Here is a 23085-nt window from a genome sequence, read left to right as displayed (position 1 = left end):
ATTATTACTTGTTATTGGTTATTTCTTCCAATTCATCCCAAAGGTGTTAAAGTTGACACAGGTCTGGGCCCTGTTAAAGCCAGTCAAGTTCTTCCAAATCAATCTCAAACTTGGAAAGAAATTTTTGTTTGGACCTTGTGTTGTACAAAGAAATATTATCATGATGAAAATGGATAGAACCTTGTCCAAACCGTTGCCACAAAGTTAGAACTACATAATTTTCCCAAATGTTCTTATATACTGTAGCATTAATCCATGAAGAATTACCATTATTCTTCTTCCAATATACTATAATATAATATATTCTCCTGGCATCCAGTGAAAGGGCAATGTAATAAAAATAATACTATACAGTATCCCCAAAAAACTGTTAATACCCCACCATTATATAACATCTCAATATCTGTAAATGCTACAGAATTATGTGTTTTGCACCAGACAGTTTGGTGTAAAAAATAAAAAAATTACATCACTGGAGATGCCAATGTATTGTTTAGATATATGTACACTTAGACACTCAGATAAGTGCAAAATGTGCTTTTCTGTATTCGATCTGTGCAGTAATAGATGTATGTCTGTAGAATGAAATTTATATGCACATTGAATATTTTTATGTGAAGAGAGACAGAACATGGAGGAAGGGGTTTGGTGGATTAGCCTGCATACATCAAGAGTATTTGAATGTATCTTACATGTTATGTTTAGAGAAGCAGCTGAATATACTGTATGCCTCTTAAGAGGTGTATCTGTTGTGGTTGCTTCCACCCTGGTGCAACATCAGTGCTAATGCTTTTATGAAAAAAAAGTATGACACCCTTTTTCCCACATTAAAACATATACTAGTATTCAAAGTCAAGACATTTTTCAGCACTAGGTGGCTATGTCAGTTAAGGATGGTGGTACTATCATTAGTGTAACTCCCATAAGCAATTAAAGCATTTACCATTGTGTTCCTTTTTTGAAGGGGCATCAGTGGGGTACTAAGGGGGAGGAATTCTAGCATTTTTTCAGTTCTGGGTGGTGCACTTCCTGTAACATTCAAGAGACAGCATGTGCACACTGTGGAGGAAAATGCAGAATATGCAGTGTGCAAAGCATATGAGGTACTGCTTCATCTGTGGGGGAAGGATGTGCCCTGGGGACATGAGGTCAAACTGCCAGTCAGCTTTCTTTCCACTTCTATAGTAACAGGAAGAGACTACTGCCAGGGCAAAGAAGTGCATGTACCCCCTGTTAATGTGGGATGTCTCTTTTATGAGAGGGAAATATTACCTTTGAATGCCAGTTCAACAATTTGATACTATAACAGGGTAAGTGGCAGCATTGGCCTCCCCCACTCATTGTAACAACTAGTCCTAGGCTGATCAGCACATTTATGAATTTTCTTTACTGATACACAAAATGGTAGATGCTCAAATCAATAGTGTGTGTGAAAGGAATAGGTTATCTAGACAAGAAAAGAACAAAAAAATGTCTCCAGTAGGCTGTCATATGCCACTAAAAGAGGTTGCATACTATATGTATATAAAATGCAGATGCTTACAGTACTGTAGTTACACATATTTACAAACATATGATACATCACCTTCAACTTCATGATGCTTTTTCTATGGGTGGCAGGGCAAGCTCAAGGGCTGTTCATGTGGAGCGGCCGTAGAGAGTTGCCGTTCCTTAAGGGGCACAGTGCAGTGGCCAGCAACATCAATGACTGGTGCTGACCGCAGGTGCCAGAGTTAGTTCTTGAGCTGAATTTACAAAAATATGTGCACTGTCTGAATCCCTCCACCATTTTGTGACAGGCATCTTCAGAGATATATCATACAACTGTCACCCTCTGCCATAAAGATGGCCGGCCTCACTGATGGCACCTTGTGTGCTTTTTGGTGGCTGGACCAAGACCAGCCACCTATTAGTTGCTGTGAAGAGTGGCACACAGAACAATTTAAGCTTGAGTGCCTAGGGTGCATACCATTGGAGACTCCATAGGGTTTTCATAATTATAATCTAGAAAAAAGTTTGAGTGCACTCACTAAGGTCTTTCCCAAACAGAATTTATTACTCACAAAAGTGTTACAGTACATCATGGTGCAGTCAATATTTTGGCCAAAGGTTAGCCTTCCTCAGGACGCAGTCAACACCAAAAAGGAATCAGTAAACCTCCCCCTAGTGTACTTAGCCTCCTTATATAACTATGCCCATCAAACAATTAGTGAAAAATCACATGTCTCGCCACTTGAAGTGATGTCAGTGGCAAACACTTCTGATTTACAAAACTGGAAGTGAACCACAAATGGCTGCATCCAGGTTTATATGGCCTCATGTAACTCCCAACTAGCTTGCACAGCAGGAGTCCGCTTGACCTTGTTCTGTTTTTGCACTCTGTATTACAGTATTGTACACACCCCATGTCCTGCTGAAAGTTTAGAGTTATGGCCAATGAACCAGATGGTCACACAGAAGCCAAACCAACATGGGTGCTATCCACAGGGGAACTGCTGCAATGGGCAGTGAAACAGAAGGGTAGCAGAAAGGTCACATATTGTCCAAGGTATAGAGTACACCACCAGATTGTGAAGATCACCAATGGTGGTAATTTGTAAATCTGGAATTTGAAGCATTGTTTATTGGCAGCATCTGGAAAGTGTCACAGCAGATGAAGAACCAAGACTGCAGTAAGCTTCTTGAGGTATAGGTGCAAGTTCACTAACATCTCTCACATAGTGCAGATCAGGCTCAGAAAGGATCACAGGCACCTGGAGACATATTAGGTGCAATGGGTACAAGTGAGAAGGGAAACTTGCAAGGCAGGAAAGTTATTTAACAGTTTTCATCTTGGTGTCCTAACATTTTTAAATAATTACAGCAAATCATTTATTTCAAATCACTATATAACATTGTATCAGTTGTAGCATAACCTTGTCTTCAGGGAGTTTTATGTATAATTCAATGTATATAATAATTTTAAATTCAATGTAACAACAAAACAGCTTACAATGCAAATTAATTACTGCTACAAATCAGTGCTGATGTTTGTTATTATATATTATTCTGCAAACACAAAAATACTGTACAATGTCCTTTCCTTCAATTCAGTTTTAAATGAAAATATATATAAAAGTTCAAACAGAGGAACAGCATGTTGGAAAAAGCAAAGCATAATGTGTTCTGATACATTTTGCTTTACACTTCAATGGGTAAAATCAAATTCAGAGAGTGAAAAGACACATGAAAGAAAGTCATTAACTTATCAAGACCTGTCCTTCTATTCTTTAGATATTTTGGATTCTACATCTGGGCATTCATTCTCTTGTGATAGGAAAAAAACATGTCATTTGTAATTGCTTAATTGCTCTATGCATCAGATTAGGAACAGAGTTCAGAATGTGTAATCAACAAGTTAGCATTTTTTTTATTTTATGAGAAAAGAGGAAAAGGAAAGTACCTAATAGTATTTAATTGTAAAAATGTTTCTGAAATAATTATACCTCTTTTACCCCAAGACCTGGGTTTTCAGAGATGGTTCCAACCCAGGTCAGACACTCTTTACACAGCACTATCGATCTGGGTTATTCCCAGGTCAGCCCCAATCACAATGAACCTGTTTCTGCCCTGCTAAACTTGAGAGATTATAAAAAGTGGGAGGTGACTGCTCCACAACCACCAATCAGCTAATTTTAGACATGACCTAGGTCGGATAACCTGGGTTGCACCATTACTCAGGTCCATTGTGGGTCCGACCCTGGTAGCTACCTGGGTTGGATTGCAGGGTCACTTGACCCGGGCTATTTATCAGGGACCCTTTTACACTGAGCTGCAACTTAGGTAGACCCAGCAAAACCCAGGTTTTTGCTCTGGTGTAAAAGGGGTATAAGTGACAATGCTATAACTGTGGATACAAATATTTAGAAAGATTGATATTATCTTTGTATAAGTGGTCCTGGTCAGATTACTTCTTTTTTGAGTACGTAAAGTATTAGGAAAATACTTTCTTTCTCCCATAAGTTATTGATATTGACATACGAAAGAAAGGAACAGATTTTTGTGATACCACTTACGTACTGGAGCACCTGTGATGTTAATTCAATATTCAAGGTATCACATTATTTACCAGAATAATTAAAATACATTGATCATCTGTGTTTGTCTTGGGTCCTTATCAGACCAAATGAGGAATGATATAATCTAAATCCAGACTTGAGCTAGATACACACTGTCCAATATTTTTGATCGGGCCAACAAACAGGGTGATTTTTCTGCAAATTGAAAGTCAGAATATCTGTGCTACAAACCATAGGAAATATGGGTAGATTATCAAGAATGCACACACTGGTTGATATCAGGAGACTGAGGCTGAGATTTTCTGTCTTGGCTGACCAATTGGATAATCAAATGTTCTAACAATTTGGATCTGAAAAATGCCAAAACAATCATTCATACACAATATACAATAAATCAGGCTGATTATTTTTATTGTAACTAGGAATGACCTATGTGTGCAAACACACATGTATCATAAACAAGACTGCGCTCTGTGGATGGTGTATAGATGGTGATCTGTGAGAATAAGTGAGTCTGAGAAACTCTCATGAACTGACAAGTATTAATTTATTAACAAATAATCTCAACCATAAATGCGGTAAGTATGGTTGAGCAGACCCAGTGGGGGGAAAAACAAGATGATAGCTGGGACTGGGTATGTATAAAGAAACGGGGGGGAATGGAGATTAACACCAAGGTGAATGATCAATAATAAATGTAGTGCTCAGTAACTTGCAATATTGGTACAGAGGGAGGGCGTCCCACACCCCACTGTACCCAACAGAAAACCAAAGTCAAATGAAGATAGTCACAGTTCAAAAATAAAGTTAGTCAGACTAAAAAATGGTCTATGTACAGTCAAAGTCCTAGTGAGGCCTCACCTGATGATTAACGTGTGAAGGTTCCCGGTCCTGTTCTGTCCTGCCCTGGGACTCCCTGCTTCCCTTCTGCTGCCGCCGATGGTAGGGCCGTATTCCGGTGATTTTTACAGATTTATGTACAAAAGTAGAAATCTCACATTAGAGATACTACTGATATCCTTAAATCTCTACAGACTTTTGACTGGCATGCAGATTACTGGTTATGTACAAGCGACATAACTTCACTTTATACTGTTATTGATCACCTGCAGGGGGCATATGTGGTTAAACATTTTCTAGAACAGGATCCAGATATGGATAAAAAACTGGTTGAGTTTATAACTGATTGCATTATGTTCATACTCAAACATAATTATTTTTGGTTTGAAGAATCATTTTACAAACAAGATACAGGGATGGCTATGGGGACCAGGTTTGCCCCGAGTTATGCGCACCTGTTTCTCAGCAGGTGGGTGGACCTTAACATCTGGTCGGAGCACGAATTTGGGGCAATCCTGGTCCTCTGGTGCCGTTATATAGACGACGTGCTGTTCATCTGGCAAGGTGAGGAAAGCAAACTAAATCAATTTCTCAAGTACATAAACCAAAACACCAACAACCTCAAATTTACCACCCATTATAGTAAAACGGAAGTCAATTTCCTAGATATAACGATTTACATACAACAGGACCAGATTGGCACAAGGACCTATCAAAAAACAGTAGATGTCAATAGTTATATACTATCAAGCAGCGGGCATCACTCTAATTGGCTGGGGAATATTCCCTTAGGTCAGTTCAAAAGAGTCAGCAGGAACTGCAGCCAATTATCAGATTATCATAAACAAAGCACAATGATGAAACAACAATTTATAAACAAAGGTTACAAAGAAGAGGCAGTGCAATATGCTTTCGAACAAGCGGAACTAGACAATAGAGAATCTTTGCTCACATACAAAGATAGGTCCATCAAACAGAAGAAACCAAACAGGAACACAAACATTTAAGCAATATCTTACATAGACATTGGCACATTCTCCTTGAAGACGATACCCTGAATGACATTCTCCCACCAAAACCACAATTGATCTTTAGAAAAGCACCAGATCTGAAACAGAAACTAGTACACAACCATGTGAGGAATAGGGTAGCCATTCAAAAGACACTTCTGGGCAACACACTAGATTCAGGCTTCTACTATTGTGGAACATGCCAATTTTGCAAACTAAACCCACAGTCCACAAAGAAAATATGCTCCTTCAGTTCCAGTCAGAGATAGAGAACCTATGATATCAAAGATCATCTTACCTGTAACAGCGTGGGGGTCATCTATCTTGTCACATGACATTGTGGAGAACAGTAAGTAGGAAGGACAACAAGAAAACTAAAGGTTAGAATATCAGACCACATCAGAAATATTAGGAAGGGACTAGAATCTCATAGTTTATCCAAGCACTTTAAAGACAATCATAACCAAGACCCAACAGGTATGTGCTTTATAGGGATTAAACAAGTTAGGAAAAACTGGAGAGGAGGTAATTATGAGAAAACAATTAACAAAGAAGAGCTAAGATGGATAATGGAACTCAAGACTTTAACCTCATATGGATTCAACCTAGACAACGAAATAAAAGCTGTCATAACAGGTTAGAGATCACCTGAACCCGTTCATATCATTAGTATAAATTCCATGCATATATCCCACCATTACAACAAATAGCACACATATATATGCTAACATTCTGTATACAACAACAAATTGAGTATGTATACATTATCTATATATAGCCAACGGATGCCTATATTCAATTTTATTTTTATTTTTTTATTTTATTTATTATTTTCAATTTTGATACAACAGGGCCAACATACTGGCATTAAGTCACCACTATTTGTATATATGAAGGCATGTTATCCAGTACAGAGGTCGACTGGGCAGAACCAGCATGATCAGCCCGTCTGTGATATAACATATTTCTGAGGTTGTAGACAGATTCTAGACTGGTACAGTGCAATAGATGTCCTTTTCTGTATCTTTTTCATCCCGTCTTTCCCCCATCCCCTTTCCTCTCCCTATTTATAATGCAGATTATGTATAATAGATACAATAATGACCAGTCCTTATCAAGCTTAATAGGGTACACTAATACCCCTCTCCCTCTGTCTCTAATACAGATTAATATCAGAATGACTAGATTCAATCAGTAATATCTATTCTATTGCACTAGATCAACTGCAATATCCATCTGTTATATTTATATGCACAATTCTCTATGATGCACCACATCATTCCTTCATCTAATTCACTATCAATACCACTTTAGTGTGCAAAATAATGGAACTGTTTACAATTTTTCATTCTATCAAGACAAGTGCATTCTGATTTTATGTTTTTTTCCTCCTACCCCCATTTTTTACACCTTTTAGGCATGCAGATAATCCCCCCTTTTTTTTTGTTCTTCTCTGCTTTTATTCCATGATTATGCTCAATAACTATGGCTACATTTGTTTATACTATGATGTGGGCATGCAGCACAGTTTAAGCCTGCCCAACACACTTCAAATTCCACCTCCAAGATGGCGCTGACCATCACTCCCTAAGGAAGGCTGTTAGCCGACACGCGTAGGAGCACCAGAGAACTACTACATATATTTTTCATCAACACTGCCACCATTGTGACAATACCCCCCCTCTCTGTCTGCCACAGTCTCCTCATCTTTGGCGAGTAGAGCGCACAGTAGTTCGGAGCCACATGTTCTCCTACAGCCCGCGACCTCTCGCGAGATCGCGTCGCTGCATGTGATCTGGCATACGGACTCAGTGGGGACCAAGCCGGTAGCTGTTTAGCGGCAGTCAACGGAATATGGCCCTACCATCGGCGGAAGCAGAAGGGAAGCAGGGAGTCCCAGGGCAGGACAGAACAGGACTGGGAACCTTCACACATTAATCATCAGGTGAGGCCTCACTAGGACTTTGACTGTACATAGACCATTTTTTGATCTGACTAACTTTATTTTTGAACTGTTACTATCTTCATTTGACTTTGGTTTTCTGTTGGGTACAATGGGGTGTGGGATGCCCTCCCTCTGTACCAATATTGCGAGTTACTGAGCACTACATTTATTATCGATCATTCACCTTGGTGTTGATCTCCATTCCCCCCCTGTTTCTTTATACATACCCAGTCCCAGCTATCATCTCGTTTTTCCCCCCCACTGGGTCTGCTCAACCATACTTACCACATTTATGGTTGAGATTATTTGTTAATAAATTAATACTTGTCAGTTCATGAGAGTTTCTCAGACTCACTTATTGTCACAGATCACCATCTATACACCATCCACGGAGCGCAGTCCCATTTATGATACATGTGTGTTTGCACACATAGGTCATTTGTAGTTACAATTGCTACAGTTAGACTTGGGGTAGTCTAATATTGGGATCTGCAGCACCTTTTTGCTTACTCATATTCCCTAAATAGTAGCAAGCGCTGATCTAAACCCATTTACTGATTATTTTTTTTATTATCATTTATTTATATGGCTCCACAAGAGTTCTGCAGCACCTTACAAAATACATAAACAATAGGTTGACCAGTGACTTACAGTACAATACAATACAGGACAAAGACATGGATAATGTACATTACTATATTAGCGACCATAACATCCAGATAAGCAACAGAGAAAAGTAACCAATAATTAGGTGCCCTAGTGGGGAGTAAGAAGTAGATGAAAGTGGAATAAGGAGAAGCACAAGAGGGTAGAGGGCCCTGCTCATAAGAGCTGATCACTCAATTATGGACAAATTGGCCCAAAAATTGTAGAGTGTGTACTAGCTTTAGATGGGAGACAACACATATCCTCATGATCTGGTATATTTTAACACACCATTTTATTCACAGAAATATACATAGCACACATACAATATAAATTATTGTTAAAGATTGGTGTAAACCTACACTGGCTCCTAATCTCATAGAAAGCCTCAACAATTTGAAAGTAATGTCTATGAAAGTCCTGAAAGACAGTCCAGTGTGCTAAATAGCAGTTGGAGGAAGGTTAACAGCAATATTACTATAGCTATTTAGCACACTAAGCACCAGCTGAGATTTGATTTGGAAGAAAGAGGTTATGCCATAGCCTAAGGAGCGGTGCTTTCTTTATTGATTTCTTCAGCTGCAGCTGCAAAGCAGGTATGTTTAATAAATGCAGGATATATGGTGTAGGCCTTCCTGGATATAGGGGCCCAAATTATGAGTCAGAATTATAAAATTTTAATTTTAACAGTTTTCAGGAAAATGGCTTAAAATAATATAATCAAGAATGTAAACTCACAAGTTCCTTCAAGCTCTGATAGCCATTAATCACTAGACCATACTACTATTTGGAGAAGCAGCATTCCCTAGCAGTCAGACCCCATTGGAACATGTAGGTCAACAAATATAACTAATATTAAATTAACACAGATATTGATTGCTAAATTGTTCATTCAAATTGTTTAACTAAACCCCTCAAATATTACTTTATTATTTTTCTAAATTCATATGGAAAATTCTACATTTCCTGAAGTAACACAAAATGAAAAATATGAAATATTAATGGAGTATAAAAAATACATCAATGTGAATTAATTCTTTTATTTTAGCTGCAAAGCATTATCGCCCTCCAACCAATCATGTGCAAGGTACACTAATTGATTATTCATGTATTTAAATATTTCATTCATTTGATGCATGTTCAACAGAATTGCAAAAATGCACATGGCAAATAAACATCATATATTGACCAGCATCATTACTAAGAGCTCTATATATCAATATTATTTTTATAAAAAAATTTGAAAAACTGTGTTTTCACAACCTTTTCCCATTGTGTTAGTATTAACTAAATGTTAAAGGGCAATTGGAGTAGTTCTTGTGAAAAACTACTCCAATCCCTTTAAATTGCATATTTTTAGTATGTAGATCACATTTCCCATACTTGTAATGGAAAATGTGATCTGTTTGAGATTTACTAAAAATCGATTCTAAAAAATACCTGGGAAAGCCCTGTGATTATCAGAGTTTTCCCATGGTTTTCCCAAATCCTGCTCTGCTCTGATAGGTAGAGCAGATCCAGGAACTGGCCCCAGTGATCAGCTTTGTTGGTCTAAATAGACCATAAGATGATCACTATAAAATAACATAGTTAAACACCTGCATCAGGACTGGCGATCTGTATCCTCCTCTGACTGGTGGATCAGCTGTTGACTACTGTCAGCTAATATGCAGGAAAGTGCTGGCCAGAAGTCTCCTGCACCTCAGCTGACTGTAGCATCATCTGATCCACCGGTCAGAGTAGGTCACCAATCACCAGAAATGTTTATCTAGAAACCTTTGTGAGCTATGGTTTTTACTAACCCTTCAAATCTTCTGTTGGTAATGAGTGTGGCATTCCACACTCATTAACAAAAGATGGAATTCCAGCCTTAACAGAAACTTCTTGAAGAGCAAGGAGCCCTTGATGACCTCAACATCATTTGCTGTAATTACATCTTCCATTTTTTGGTAAACTTTCCCCATTTTGGGACAAGACAGCAGGAATTGTAATTAATTAAATCACAAGAATATTAGTGAAGTCAGGCATGGTTGTAGGGTGATAAGTCCTAGATCACATGGGTATTCAAAGAGGTTGAGAGTCAGGACTCTTTTCAGGCCAGTCTAGTTCTTCAACAACAAAACTACCAACCATTTTTAATTGATCTATATTTGAGCATGAATACATTGCCCTCAAACTTTTGCCACAATGTTGGAAGCACATAATTCTGTAGAATATCATTAATATATTATTTGGCTGAAACTAAAGGGTCCAGGTCAAACCACAAAATCAGCCTCAGACCATACCTTCTCCACCAAACTGTTCAGGGAGTGGTACACATGTGGACATGAAGCTTTCTCCTTAATTTCACAAAACCCTGGTTAGCCCCATCATATTGCAATGGGTGGTACAGTAGCATAATTTATGACATTCTTGCCAGCATCTGCCTATAGAAATTGACAATGTGTGATCATCTGCTTCATATGAGAGCTGTTTCTGCTCCTAAATGTTTAAACTTTACAATAAGAGCACTTACAGCTGAAAATAGGGAAGCAATAGTTAGATAGAAATGTAACAATTACTTGTTGCAAAGGTGGTATCTTTTGACAATGATGTGTTGAGAGTTACTGTGCCTTTTAGTTTGATCAATTCTACTACTAATGTTTGACTAAGAAGATTGCATGACAGTATTTTTTTACTTTATGCAACAGTTAGCAGTGGTTGTTATTAAAACACACAATAAGGGCCTAATTCAAAGATGGATACAATGGCAATATTTACAAAAGCAAGTGATTGTTGCTAATTTGCACACATGAATGCCTCACTGTGCATGTGCAGCTATTGTATTGTGATGACATTTGCATAAAAGAACAATTCACAAATTGAGTGACATGCAATCAGCATTTGGGGGTGGTAATGGGGGGGTGGTTAGAAGCAGTGATGTGCAGAGAGGTAAATGGCTGCGGAGGCACTGACTTGTATCAGAGGCAGATAAACATATATACATATATATATATATATATATGTATATATATATACACACACATATACATATATATATATATATATATATAGACCAATGAAAGATTAATCAGCGCCACCTGGATATAGTCTATATACAGATAAAACAGACCTAATATTTAATAACACTATCCCATTTGGGACTGGGTGTCAGCTATAAGCAAGAGTTATGGGCATAGCAGAGGTGTGCTGCTATTGCATAGAAAGATATAAAACAGTGAACTTGATACACAGCGAAAATAGTGCTAATTTAATAAATAAATATATGCTTGGTCTGTGAATTGTCAGTGCAAATGAATATAATGAAATAAATAATATATATAAAGTGTTTGTGCAAAATTAGTAGTCCTAAAAATAACTTCTAAACCTAATTTAAAAGTGAATATTCCATTCAGGGATCAAACATAATTAATAACATACCCAATAATGATCCTCAAAACATAATAGTGAAAAGTGACTGTGCAATAATAAAGTGCTTATTAGATCTCCATATGCCAATGGCTTATGAGATCAAAAATAATTATATAAGAAGCGAAAATTTAATATAAAAAGGGGGGTACAAAGTTTATTGAACTAAAAAACATAGAAAACACAAGGGATAAGGGACAAGGTCAATAATATATTCATACATATAGTCTCCTAAAAATTCATAAAGAATTCTTTAAAAAGCATTTTTTTAAAAGCAATAAATGCATTTTTTGCAAAGGGAAATTAAAGGAAAATAAGTCATGATAAAGTGCCAAATGTTTATCTTATTTAAAATTTCCTGGCAAGTTCATATAGGGCAGAAGTGGAGCTTCCCAACGTGTTTCGTCCTTCACCTAGACTTCTTCAAGGGTAGTGTAGCTCCATACAGGTTTTTAGAGCTATATATACCTCACTAATGAGGATTAATTATCAGCAATCTGGGATCTCACTTCCTGTGGTTAATGTTCCCCAGTTACTACTAATTCATATATGTACACATAGAAACTAAGTTCTTAGATATAGATTTAAATACAGTGATCATTAGATGTTGAATTTTAAATTTAGCTGAAAACCTTATATTAAATAACGTATTTTCAAAGACTTCTACCCTTAGTTCATATTAGTACAGGTGATTCTCCATAAGACTATTTCCGCCCTCTCCTCACATAGCGTCACTTCTGGATCGTACTTCCTCTAGCATCTGTAATCCATGTAGTCCTCTGATAGGTGCTCCCACCAGTTCATTGACCAAATTCGTCATCTCCCCGACCCCGTACACAGCGCTTCCACCTGCTCTCACAGTGTAACCAATCGCGTCACATCACCAGACCTTTCCGGGACTCCTCACTCATCACTTCCATCAGGTCACGCCTCTCTGGCCATAACAAGATGTTGTCACTCTCCTGGTGGGCGACATTTTTTTAGTTATCCACGTCATGTCTCTCCTTATCATCACCATAACGGAATCGTGTCACATTCCTGGTGGGCGCCATTTTGATGGTTATCTAAAAATAAAAGAGAGATGTTTGCAACTGTGCATACTTTTTCTTATTAAAACATATATTGTTGATAATTGAATGAATCTAATTCTTATAGTATCTATCAATTTTAAAAAACAACCAATATCGCATGTCCCTGCCTCCAAAATATATAGTCAGTGTAAGAGGAATTATATAAAAAAATCAAGGATTTATATTAATGAAGATAATAGGGAATGCCTTAATTTTGAAGTGCCTTCAAATCTTATGTTAAATTCATGTCTCAGACCTCCAGATAGTTGGGTATCTTGAATATCTGTCGATAGGATTATCTAAAACAGAGGAATAATTATTTGTAGGTATTCTGATCTTTTGCTTTTAGATCGTTAGTAATTTTTCCTTTTGATTGTACATAAGTCATAATTCATTATTTCTTAATCAAAAAATCTTTTAGAAATAAATATGTGTATATAATATATGTATACACACCAGTCCATAGATGCCACCAATTTCGCAAAACATAAACATAAAAAGTTTATAATAAAAATTCTGTTCCTTCTAAAAATAAGTAGCCATAAATTCTTTTTGGGGAGATCCTAGTGTTTAAATGATTTCTTCTTAATGAAGTTAATAACAATATATTCACTTCTTTGACTATCCTTGATATAAAAGCCATGTCATTTCTCATGCCCAATATGGTTTACTACAGCACTCAGACTTCCTGGGAGGTCACCCATCCAAGTACTATCCAAACCCAACCACTCTTAGCTTCCAAGATCAGACGAGTTTGGGCGTTAAGAAGTCGGTATGGCTGTAGGCAACAAATGGGCGAAAACGAAACTAGTACTTAGACATGGCCTTTGAAATTTTTTCTCTCCTTCTTCAAAAGGATAGCAACACATTGATGAATCAGTCCATCCATTATAGATGAGAGATGAGTTGTTTCTTCTGATGTTCAGATGTTCTTTATAGTGAATTTTTCTTTTTTCTTTTTGGTAAATATACCAGTATCTCCGTATATCTCCAAGAAGATTCAACTACAGCACCTGGACTTCCTAGATGGTCTCCCTTCCAAGTACTGACCAGGCCCAACCACACTTAGCTTCCAAGATCAGACGAGATTGGGCATTAGGAGGAAGGTATGGCTGTAGATATCGAAATGGGTATACTCACCTAGGTAGGTCCATACATAATAATCCACAGATCCCAATATTCATAGGAAAGTTGCTGTTTCATAGCTGTCATTAAATCCATCTGGAACCATAGTTTTTAGTTGAAATATCCAGTACATCTCGCATTGTGATAATTTATTAGCAAGGTCACCTCCTCTTTGTCCTATAGTCACTTGCTCTATTCCTCTGGGTCTGAATCATGGTGTAACATGAAATGTTTAGAGACCATATGTACCTTATTTTTGATATTTCTGATATGCTCATGAATCCTTAACTTCAGAAGTCTTTTACTTTTGCCAATATATTTGATTCCGCATGAACACTCCAACAGATAAATAATAGATGTTGAGGTACAATTCATATATTGTTTGATTTTATATTCTTTAGTACCTGTAGAGTCAAAAAAGATCCTTCTTTGTGGGTGTACATATTTACATATGTTACATTTCCCACACTTATTGCACCCTACACATTTGGGCAATGATCCTCTTCCCTGTGTCCCTTTAGTCCTAATCATACTGGGTGCTAGTATCTCCTTTAAGCTCCGAGCTTTTTTAAAAACAACAGGAGGTCTAGGTGGGAGAATATCCTTCAGAACCGGATCCATCAATAATATACTCCAAAGTTTAGTAAGGACTCTCTTAATCTTTTTCTTGTGTCCATTGTATGTTGTGATAAAAGGCATCACTTCATTCCTGGTACTCTTTTTTTCCTTATAGTCCAGAAGTGTCGCCCTCTCCAAATTTATGGTTCTTTCAGCAGCCTCACTCAATAAATTCTCCGGATATTCTTTAGATCTGAATCTCTCTGTGTATAGCTCTATCTGTTCTTCACATGCTCCAACAGTACTACAATTTCATTTAATTCTAAGAAATTGTGAATAAGGTATGTTGTCCCTCCATTTCTTCAGATGTCCACTCTTATAGTGTAGGTAACTGTTAGTGTCCACGCCTTTAATAAAATTCTTTGTAGTTATTCCATTCTCTTCTGTTAAAATCAAATCTAAGAACTCAATGGAATGGTTGTCCATTTTATGTGTGAATTTAGGTTCATGTTATTGGTGGCAATATGGCTTAAAAATGACTTAAAAACATCCTCTGAACCCTCCCAGATACTTAAAATGTCATCAATATATCTTTTATAAAATATGACATTATTCTCAAAAGGGTTATTATAGATAAAAAAAATTACCACTTTCCCATAAATAAATTCACAAAGCTAGGAGCGAAGGTTGTCCCCATTGCCGTACCACATATTTGTCAATAAAACGTATCTAAAAATTTAAAATAATTGTGATTTAAAATAAAATGCATAATATCACATAAAAATTCATTATGTGGTAGGCTAATACACAAATCTGTTTCAATAAAATCCCTACAGGCCTCAATCCCTTTGGTGTGCTCTATACACGTGTATAAGGATTGTACATCTATGGTTACCCATTTGTACGAATCTTTCCAGCTAATTTTTTCTATTATTTTTAGCACACTTGTAGTATCATTTAAATAGGATTAAAGTTCAACAGCTATGAAATAGCACCTTTCCTATGAATTTTGGGATCTGTGGATTATTATGTATGGACCTACCTAGGTGAGTACACCCATTTAGATATCTACAGCCATACCTTCCTCCTAACACGCAATCTCGTCTGATCTTGGAAGCTAAGTGTGGTTGGGCCTGGTCAGTACTTGGATGGGAGACCTCCTAGGAAGTCCAGGTGCTGTAGTTGAATCCTCTTGGAGGTATACGGAGATACTGGTATATTTACCAAAAAGAAAAAAGAAAAATTCACTATAAAGAACATTTGAACATCAGAAGAAATGACTCATCTCTCCTCTATAATGGATGGACTGATTCACCAACGTGTCCAAGTACTAGTTTCGTTTTCACCCATTTGTTGTCTACAGCCATACCGACTTCTTAATGCCCAAACTCATCTGATCTTGGAAGCTAAGAGTGGTCGAGCTTGGATAGTACTTGGATGGGTGACCTCCCAGGAAGTCTGAGTGCTGTAGTAAACCATATTGGGTCATGAGAAATGACATGGCTTTTATATCAAGGATAGTAAAAGACATGAATATATTGTTATCAACCTTCATTAAGAAGAAATCATTGAAACACTAGGATCTCCCCAAAAATAATTTATGGCTATTTTTAGAAGGAACAGAATTCTTATTATAAACTTTTTATGTTTATGTTTTTGCAAAATTGGTGGCATCTATGGACTAGTGTGTATACATATATTATATACACATATTTATTTAAAAAAGATTTTTTGATTAAGAAATAATGACTTATGACTTATGTACAATCAAAAGGAAAAATTACTAACAATCTATATGCAAAAGATCAGAATACCTCCAAATAATTATTCCTCTGTTTTAGATAATCCTTTAGACAGATATTCAAGATACCCAACTATCTGGAGGTCTGAGACATGAATTTAACATAAGATTTGAAGGCACTTCAAATTTAAGGCATTCCCTATTATCTTCATTATTAATATATAGCCTTGATTTTTTATATAATTCCTCTTACACTGACTATATATATTCAAGGCAGGGACATGCGATATTGGTTGTTTTTTAAAATTGATAGATACTATAAGAATTGGATTCATTCAATTATCAACAACATATGTTTTAATAAGAAAAAGTATGCACAGTTGCAAACATCTCTTAGTTTTATTTTTAGATAACCATCAAAATGGTGCCCACCAGGAACGTGACACAATTCTGTTATGGTTGTGGTGATGATAAGGAGAGACATGACATGGATAACTCAAAAAATGTCGCCCACCAGGAGAGTGACAACATCTTGTTATGGCCAGAGAGGCGTGACCTGATGGAAGTGATGAGTGAGGAGTCCCGGAAAGGTCTGGCGATGTGACGCGATTGGTCACACTGTGAGAGCAGGTGGAAGCGCTGTGTATGGGGTCAGGGAGATGACAAACTTGGTCGATGAACTAGCGGGAGCGCCTATCAGAGTACCACGTGGATTACAGACGCTAGAGGAAGTACGATCCAGAAGTGACGCTATGTGAGGAGAGGGAGGAAATAGTCTTATGGAGAATCGCCTGTACTAAAATGAACTAAGGGCGGATGTCTTTGAAAATACATTATTTAATATAAGGTTTTCAGCTAAATTTAAAATTCAACACCTAATGATCAGTGTATTTAAATCTATGTCTAAGAACTTAGTTTCTATGTGTACATATATGAATTAGTAGTAACTGGGGAACATTAACCACAGGAAGTGAGATCCCAGATTGCTGATAATTAATCCTCATTAGTGAGGTATATATAGCTCTAAAAACCTGTATGGAGCTACACTACCCTTGAAGAAGTCTAGGTGAAGGACGAAATGCGTTGGGAAGCTCCACTCCTGCCCTATATGAACTTGCCAGGAAATTTTAAATAAGATAAGCATTTGGCACTTTATCCTTACTTATTTTCCTTTAATTTCCCCTTGCAAAAAATGCATTTATTGCTTTTAAAAAAATGCTTTTTAAATTATTCTTTATGAATTTTTAGGAGACTATATGTATGAATTTATTATTGACCTTGTCCCTTATCCCTTGTGTTTTCTATGTTTTTTAGTTCAATAAACTTTGTACCCCCCTTTTTATATTAAATGTTCGCTTCTTATATAATTATTTTTGATCTCATAAGCCATTGACATATGGAGATCTAAAAAGCACTTTATTATTGCACAGTCACTTTTCACTATTATGTTTTAAGGATCATTTTTGGGTATGTTATTAATTATGTTTGATCCCTGAATGGAATATTCACTTTTAAATTAAGTTTAGAAGTTATTTTTAGGACAACTAATTTTGCACGGACACTTTATATATATTATTTATTTAATTATATTCATTTGCACTGACAATTCACAGACCAAGCATACATTTATTTATTTATTAAATTAGCACTATTGTCACTGTGTATCAAGTTCACTGTTGTATATATATATATATATATATATATATATATATATAAATATCTGAGGGTTCATTTGGGCATTATAAATAGGTGCCAAAGTATATAGTGCTGGGAATTTGGTGTGCTTTGCTCAGGGATGTGCAGAAAAGATAGACAGGGGAGACATACACCTGCCATACACTTTTTACTCCAGAGTTTTGACTATAAAAATGAGTAGAAAAATACAAAGAGGATATTTATAATATTTTCTTTACATTTTTCTTAGAATTTTTATAGTAAATACTTTGGAGTATACCTAAGTATGATGGGAAAAGTTCTGCATCACCAGACCACATGTCACTGGTTAGAAGAATGCAGGTGAGTCTGATCATTTAAAGGACTTTACATGGGCATGTATAAATTAATCATGAGAGCTTTCTGCATGTCAGGAGAGCTGTAGTGTTTGTGGCTTGTCAGACTTACCACATATGCAGCATGCTGCCTGATGTTCGTCAATGGAACCATTGTTTACACTGTTAATCATTGTTGTACAGATATGAGAAGGCAGCTGTGGTGTCACTATGCTCGGCTGTGCTTTGGAAGGCATTAGCATATTTTAGCAACTGCGATCCGTGAAATAGTGCAGTTAACATTACATTACCGTCCATCTCTTAATCAGGCCCTAAATACAAAGTGTGTCAACATACCTTTGGCTGTGCACTGTATATGTAGTCTACAGCATACTATACAATCAGTATATATAGTTTATGTTCTACTTGTCTGTAAAAATGTGTATATCTGTAACACTAAAAAAGTTGTAATTGTTGTGTCTATATAAATAATTATTTTTTGAGAAATGTACTCCTGTGTATGAACTATGAAGAAAATTCTTTGTTCAGAATATATATATGTATATATATATATATATATATATATATATATATTGCACACCCTAAATGCAAACAGTTATATATGTATGCATATATAAATGGATAGATATTTAAATATATCTCAAGATTTATTTCACAGGAAAATCCTACTATATATTAGCACTAATCAGGCAGCTTCTCTTGACTCATGAGGTTGCAGTATACATGTCAATCCAGTAGATGGCACAGCAAAACAGATACTACATTTGAGTCACTGCTCATGTTACTTGCAACCTTTCAGTGTTCCTGTAGGTCAAGTAACAATGGATTTATGATCTACAAGATAGTGCAGCTGAACTTCCAGTGCACAGCATTGCACTAAAAATTGGTTTTCCGATCATGCTTCTGTGGAAATTGACTCTTCCCAAGCTATGCAACAGAACCCAACTAAAAGTCACTGCTCTACAAAGGAAGCTAGCTGAGGAAAAGATTGTAATGGCATGTGGTGCAGGTGAGACTGTGTTTATATCACATATATGCCTTATCCCCAACAACTTTCCTTTTCAAATCAAGCACCTGCAGTTTCTGGTCAGCATCTGCATTGCCAGGACAATCAACAAGTCACAAGGACAAATGCTCAGGGCTGCAGGTGTAGTTCTCCGGACTCGCTGCTTCTCCCATGGGCAGCTTTACATGACTTGCTCACATGTTAGTAGCCCAATCATCTTTCTGTGTTAATCCCTGAAGGAAAAACTACAAATATTGCTAACAAAGATATTTTGTTATCAATGTCTACAATATAATATATACATCACAATATTAGATGTCACTACGGTGTTTGTAAAATTAGTTCTGCTGACTAATAACAGACATCCACAAGAGCGAAGCTGCAGGCAATGTTAGTCTATATATAATTTAATTATCTACAATAGAAAAACATTACATGGATTTGAAGGTATTCTCCCAGAACTTTCAACCACAACTTTTACAAGATCAAATTGTATATCAACATTTCCTTGATATACAGTAGTTAATATCTAATTTCGATCCTAACTAATAACTCTTTTTCTAAAACAATTTTACATCTACTTGATAAGTTGTGTTTAAATGTGCCACTGCTCCTACCAGAATATACTGTATGGCAAGCGAACAAAAAAAGAACATAAGGCTTTGGAACAATTACAGTATATGCTTATAAAAATATTATTTGCCCAGTGGATAAAGGTCGAGCTTTGGTGATACAAGATAGTTACAAACATCAACTATAAATTGATTTGCAAATTACAGACACCAATAAATATCAGAGGTTGACTGGTTACCCTACAGAAATCTAGAAAAAAAGCTGGATACCATCTTACTAAAAACTATGACTATGAGCAAATTGCCCAAAAAAGTGGTAATATCAATTACTTAAATGTACCCAGCATTTCCAATACTGTATACTGTACCAAAACTACATAAAGACTCTGATAATCACCCTGGCAGACCTACTATATCAGCTAGGGGTTCACTATACTAACCTGTCTCCTAATCATTGAACTATCTACTGCAGCCCCTAGTTATTAACAAACCCACCTACTTAAAGGACACTAGCACCCATTTAAATATAAAGAATGACATCAAGGATTTGCAAATCGATATACTATTGTGCACAGTGGAAATAAAAAATATATTTACTTCCATATCAGATTCAAATCTAATCACTGGGATGGACATAGACTTGTTTTAACTAGCATTAAATAAATTTTCCACATTCATGGATTTACAAAAATATATTAGGAAATTATCCATTAAAATGTTTTTCTAAAGTAAAGAAACAGGTGTGGTACCCCCTTCAGACCTAAATCCATTTTTATTTACTCATATATAAAAGGTAATTTCATAGATACTTTTTTTTACCATGGTTCATAAGGAAATCCAAAAAATGGACAATAAGATAACTAACACAATGTATCTTTAAAATAATTAAAAGATATGTCAGAGATAGTTTTAAAACCCGCCGACAATAGTAGCAGGATCATCATTTTAGACAGAACCATGTATGAAGGGGAGTATTTAGATAATTAGAGGACAAAATCATGTATCACAAAGTAAGGATGGAGGATTTTCAAAAAATTACAAGAAATGCTGGATAAATATAGAAGAAATTAGATACTTGAGGACATGGAATATAACTTCCTACTAGTAATAGAACTGAATAGTCTCATTTTAAATGTATTCCCCAAGGTCCATAAGGACTCCCTGATCCGCTGGTAAGACCGATAGTGTCGGGCATGAATTCAGTAACAGCTAACTTGTCTGAATTCCTTGAATTTTTTACTTACAGCTCTTGGTCACCATGAATGAATCCCACTTTAAAGATACCAAAGACCTTCTCAATGTTGTAAAGTCTTTTCAATGGTAGGAAGGATTCATCAAGGTGACGGCAGATTTCCGATCACTATATACCTCTTATAGATCATCAGAGGGGATTAAATGCAGTGATGGAATTTTTAAAACAAAGTACTTTAAAGTAGGGGTGAGCGGGTTCGGATTTCTGAAATCCGAACCCCCCCGAGCCCCCCCGATCCGAGTCCGATCCGAGTCAGGCTCGACTTTTCCCGCCTGACTCGGATCTGAAATCGAGGCAAAACGTCATCATCCCGCCTTCCGAGTCTCGCGGGTTTTGGATCCTATATAAGGTACCCGCGTCTGCGCCATTTTCTCACTCGGCTGTGGACAGTGAAGAGGGAGGGTGGGAGTTAGGGCTGTGTAGTGTAGTGTAGTGTAGTGCTGCTGTTGTCCACTACTTCAAAGTCCATAGGGGCTGGCTGTGTTGTGCTGTGCTGCTGTTGTTAATAGGGGCTGTGTCCACTACTTCAAAGTCCATAGGGGCTGGCTGGACTGTGTTGTGCAGTCAGTTCTCCATAGGGGCTGTGTCCACTCCAAAGTCCTGTGCAGTGTCCCAGTCCTAAAGGAGTGCTGTAGTGTTGTCCAGGGGGTGCTCTGTCCATCAGGGGTGCTCCCCCCAAGTGCTAAAAAAATAATATATTTTCTGTGTTTGTGAATTGTGTGCGCAGTAGCCGCACGTGCATCAACAAAGTAGTGCCAAGCGTGCGCCTGTGTCATAAGTAAAGGGCCGGCTGGCTTGACCGTTAAAGGGTGCTGTAACCCCCGAAAGTACACTCCAGTCCAAACCAAAAAAAAATTATTTTCTGTGTTTGTGAATTGTGTGCGCAGTAGCCGCACGTGCATCAACAAAGTAGTGCCAAGCGTGCACCTGTGTCATAAGTAAAGGGCCGGCTGGCTTGACCGTTAAGGGTGCTGTAACCCCCGAAAGTACACTCCAGTCCAAACCAAAAAAAAAATTATTTTCTGTGTTTGTGAATTGTGTGCGCAGTAGCCGCACGTGCATCAAAAAAGTAGTGCCAAGCGTGCGCCTGTGTCATAAGTAAAGGGCCGGCTGGCTTGACCGTTAAAGGGTGCTGTAACCCCCGAAAGTACACTCCAGTCCAAACCAAAAAAAAATTATTTTCTGTGTTTGTGAATTGTGTGCGCAGTAGCCGCACGTGCATCAACAAAGTAGTGCCAAGCGTGCGCCTGTGTCATAAGTAAAGGGCCGGCTGGCTTGACCGTTAAAGGGTGCTGTAACCCCCGAAAGTACACTCCAGTCCAAACCAAAAAAAAATTATTTTCTGTGTTTGTGAATTGTGTGCGCAGTAGCCGCACGTGCATCAACAAAGTAGTGCCAAGCGTGCGCCTGTGTCATAAGTAAAGGGCCGGCTGGCTTGACCGTTAAAGGGTGCTGTAACCCCCGAAAGTACACTCCAGTCCAAACCAAAAAAAAATTATTTTCTGTGTTTGTGAATTGTGTGCGCAGTAGCCGCACGTGCATCAACAAAGTAGTGCCAAGCGTGCGCCTGTGTCATAAGTAAAGGGCCGGCTGGCTTGACCGTTAAAGGGTGCTGTAACCCCCAAAGTACACTCCAGTCGAAACCAAAAAAAAATTATTTTCTGTGTTTGTGAATTGTGTGCGCAGTAGCCGCACGTGCATCAACAAAGTAGTGCCAAGCGTGCTCCTGTGTCATAAGTAAAGGGCCGGCTGGCTTGACCATTAAAGGGTGCTGTAACCACCGAAAGTACACTCCAGTCCAAACCAAAAAAAAATTATTTTCTGTGTTTGTGAATTGTGTGCGCAG

The 23085-nt window shown here is 37.3% G+C and overlaps 2 pseudogenes; one reads left to right on the top strand and one right to left on the bottom strand.

Moving 5' to 3' along the window:
- Nucleotides 1-13977: 13977 nt before the first annotated feature.
- Nucleotides 13978-14096, bottom strand: LOC148539280 (5S ribosomal RNA; annotated as a pseudogene).
- Nucleotides 14097-15725: 1629 nt separating this feature from the next.
- On the top strand, nt 15726-15844 carry LOC148539279 (5S ribosomal RNA; annotated as a pseudogene).
- Nucleotides 15845-23085: the final 7241 nt, after the last annotated feature.

The sequence above is a fragment of the Taudactylus pleione genome, unplaced genomic scaffold, assembly GCF_031769625.1.
Source record: "Taudactylus pleione unplaced genomic scaffold, aTauple2 ptg000026l, whole genome shotgun sequence".
NCBI lineage: Eukaryota > Metazoa > Chordata > Amphibia > Anura > Myobatrachidae > Taudactylus > Taudactylus pleione.
Note: the sequence above shows the minus strand (reverse complement) of the source record. Positions and strands in the feature narration are given on the sequence as shown.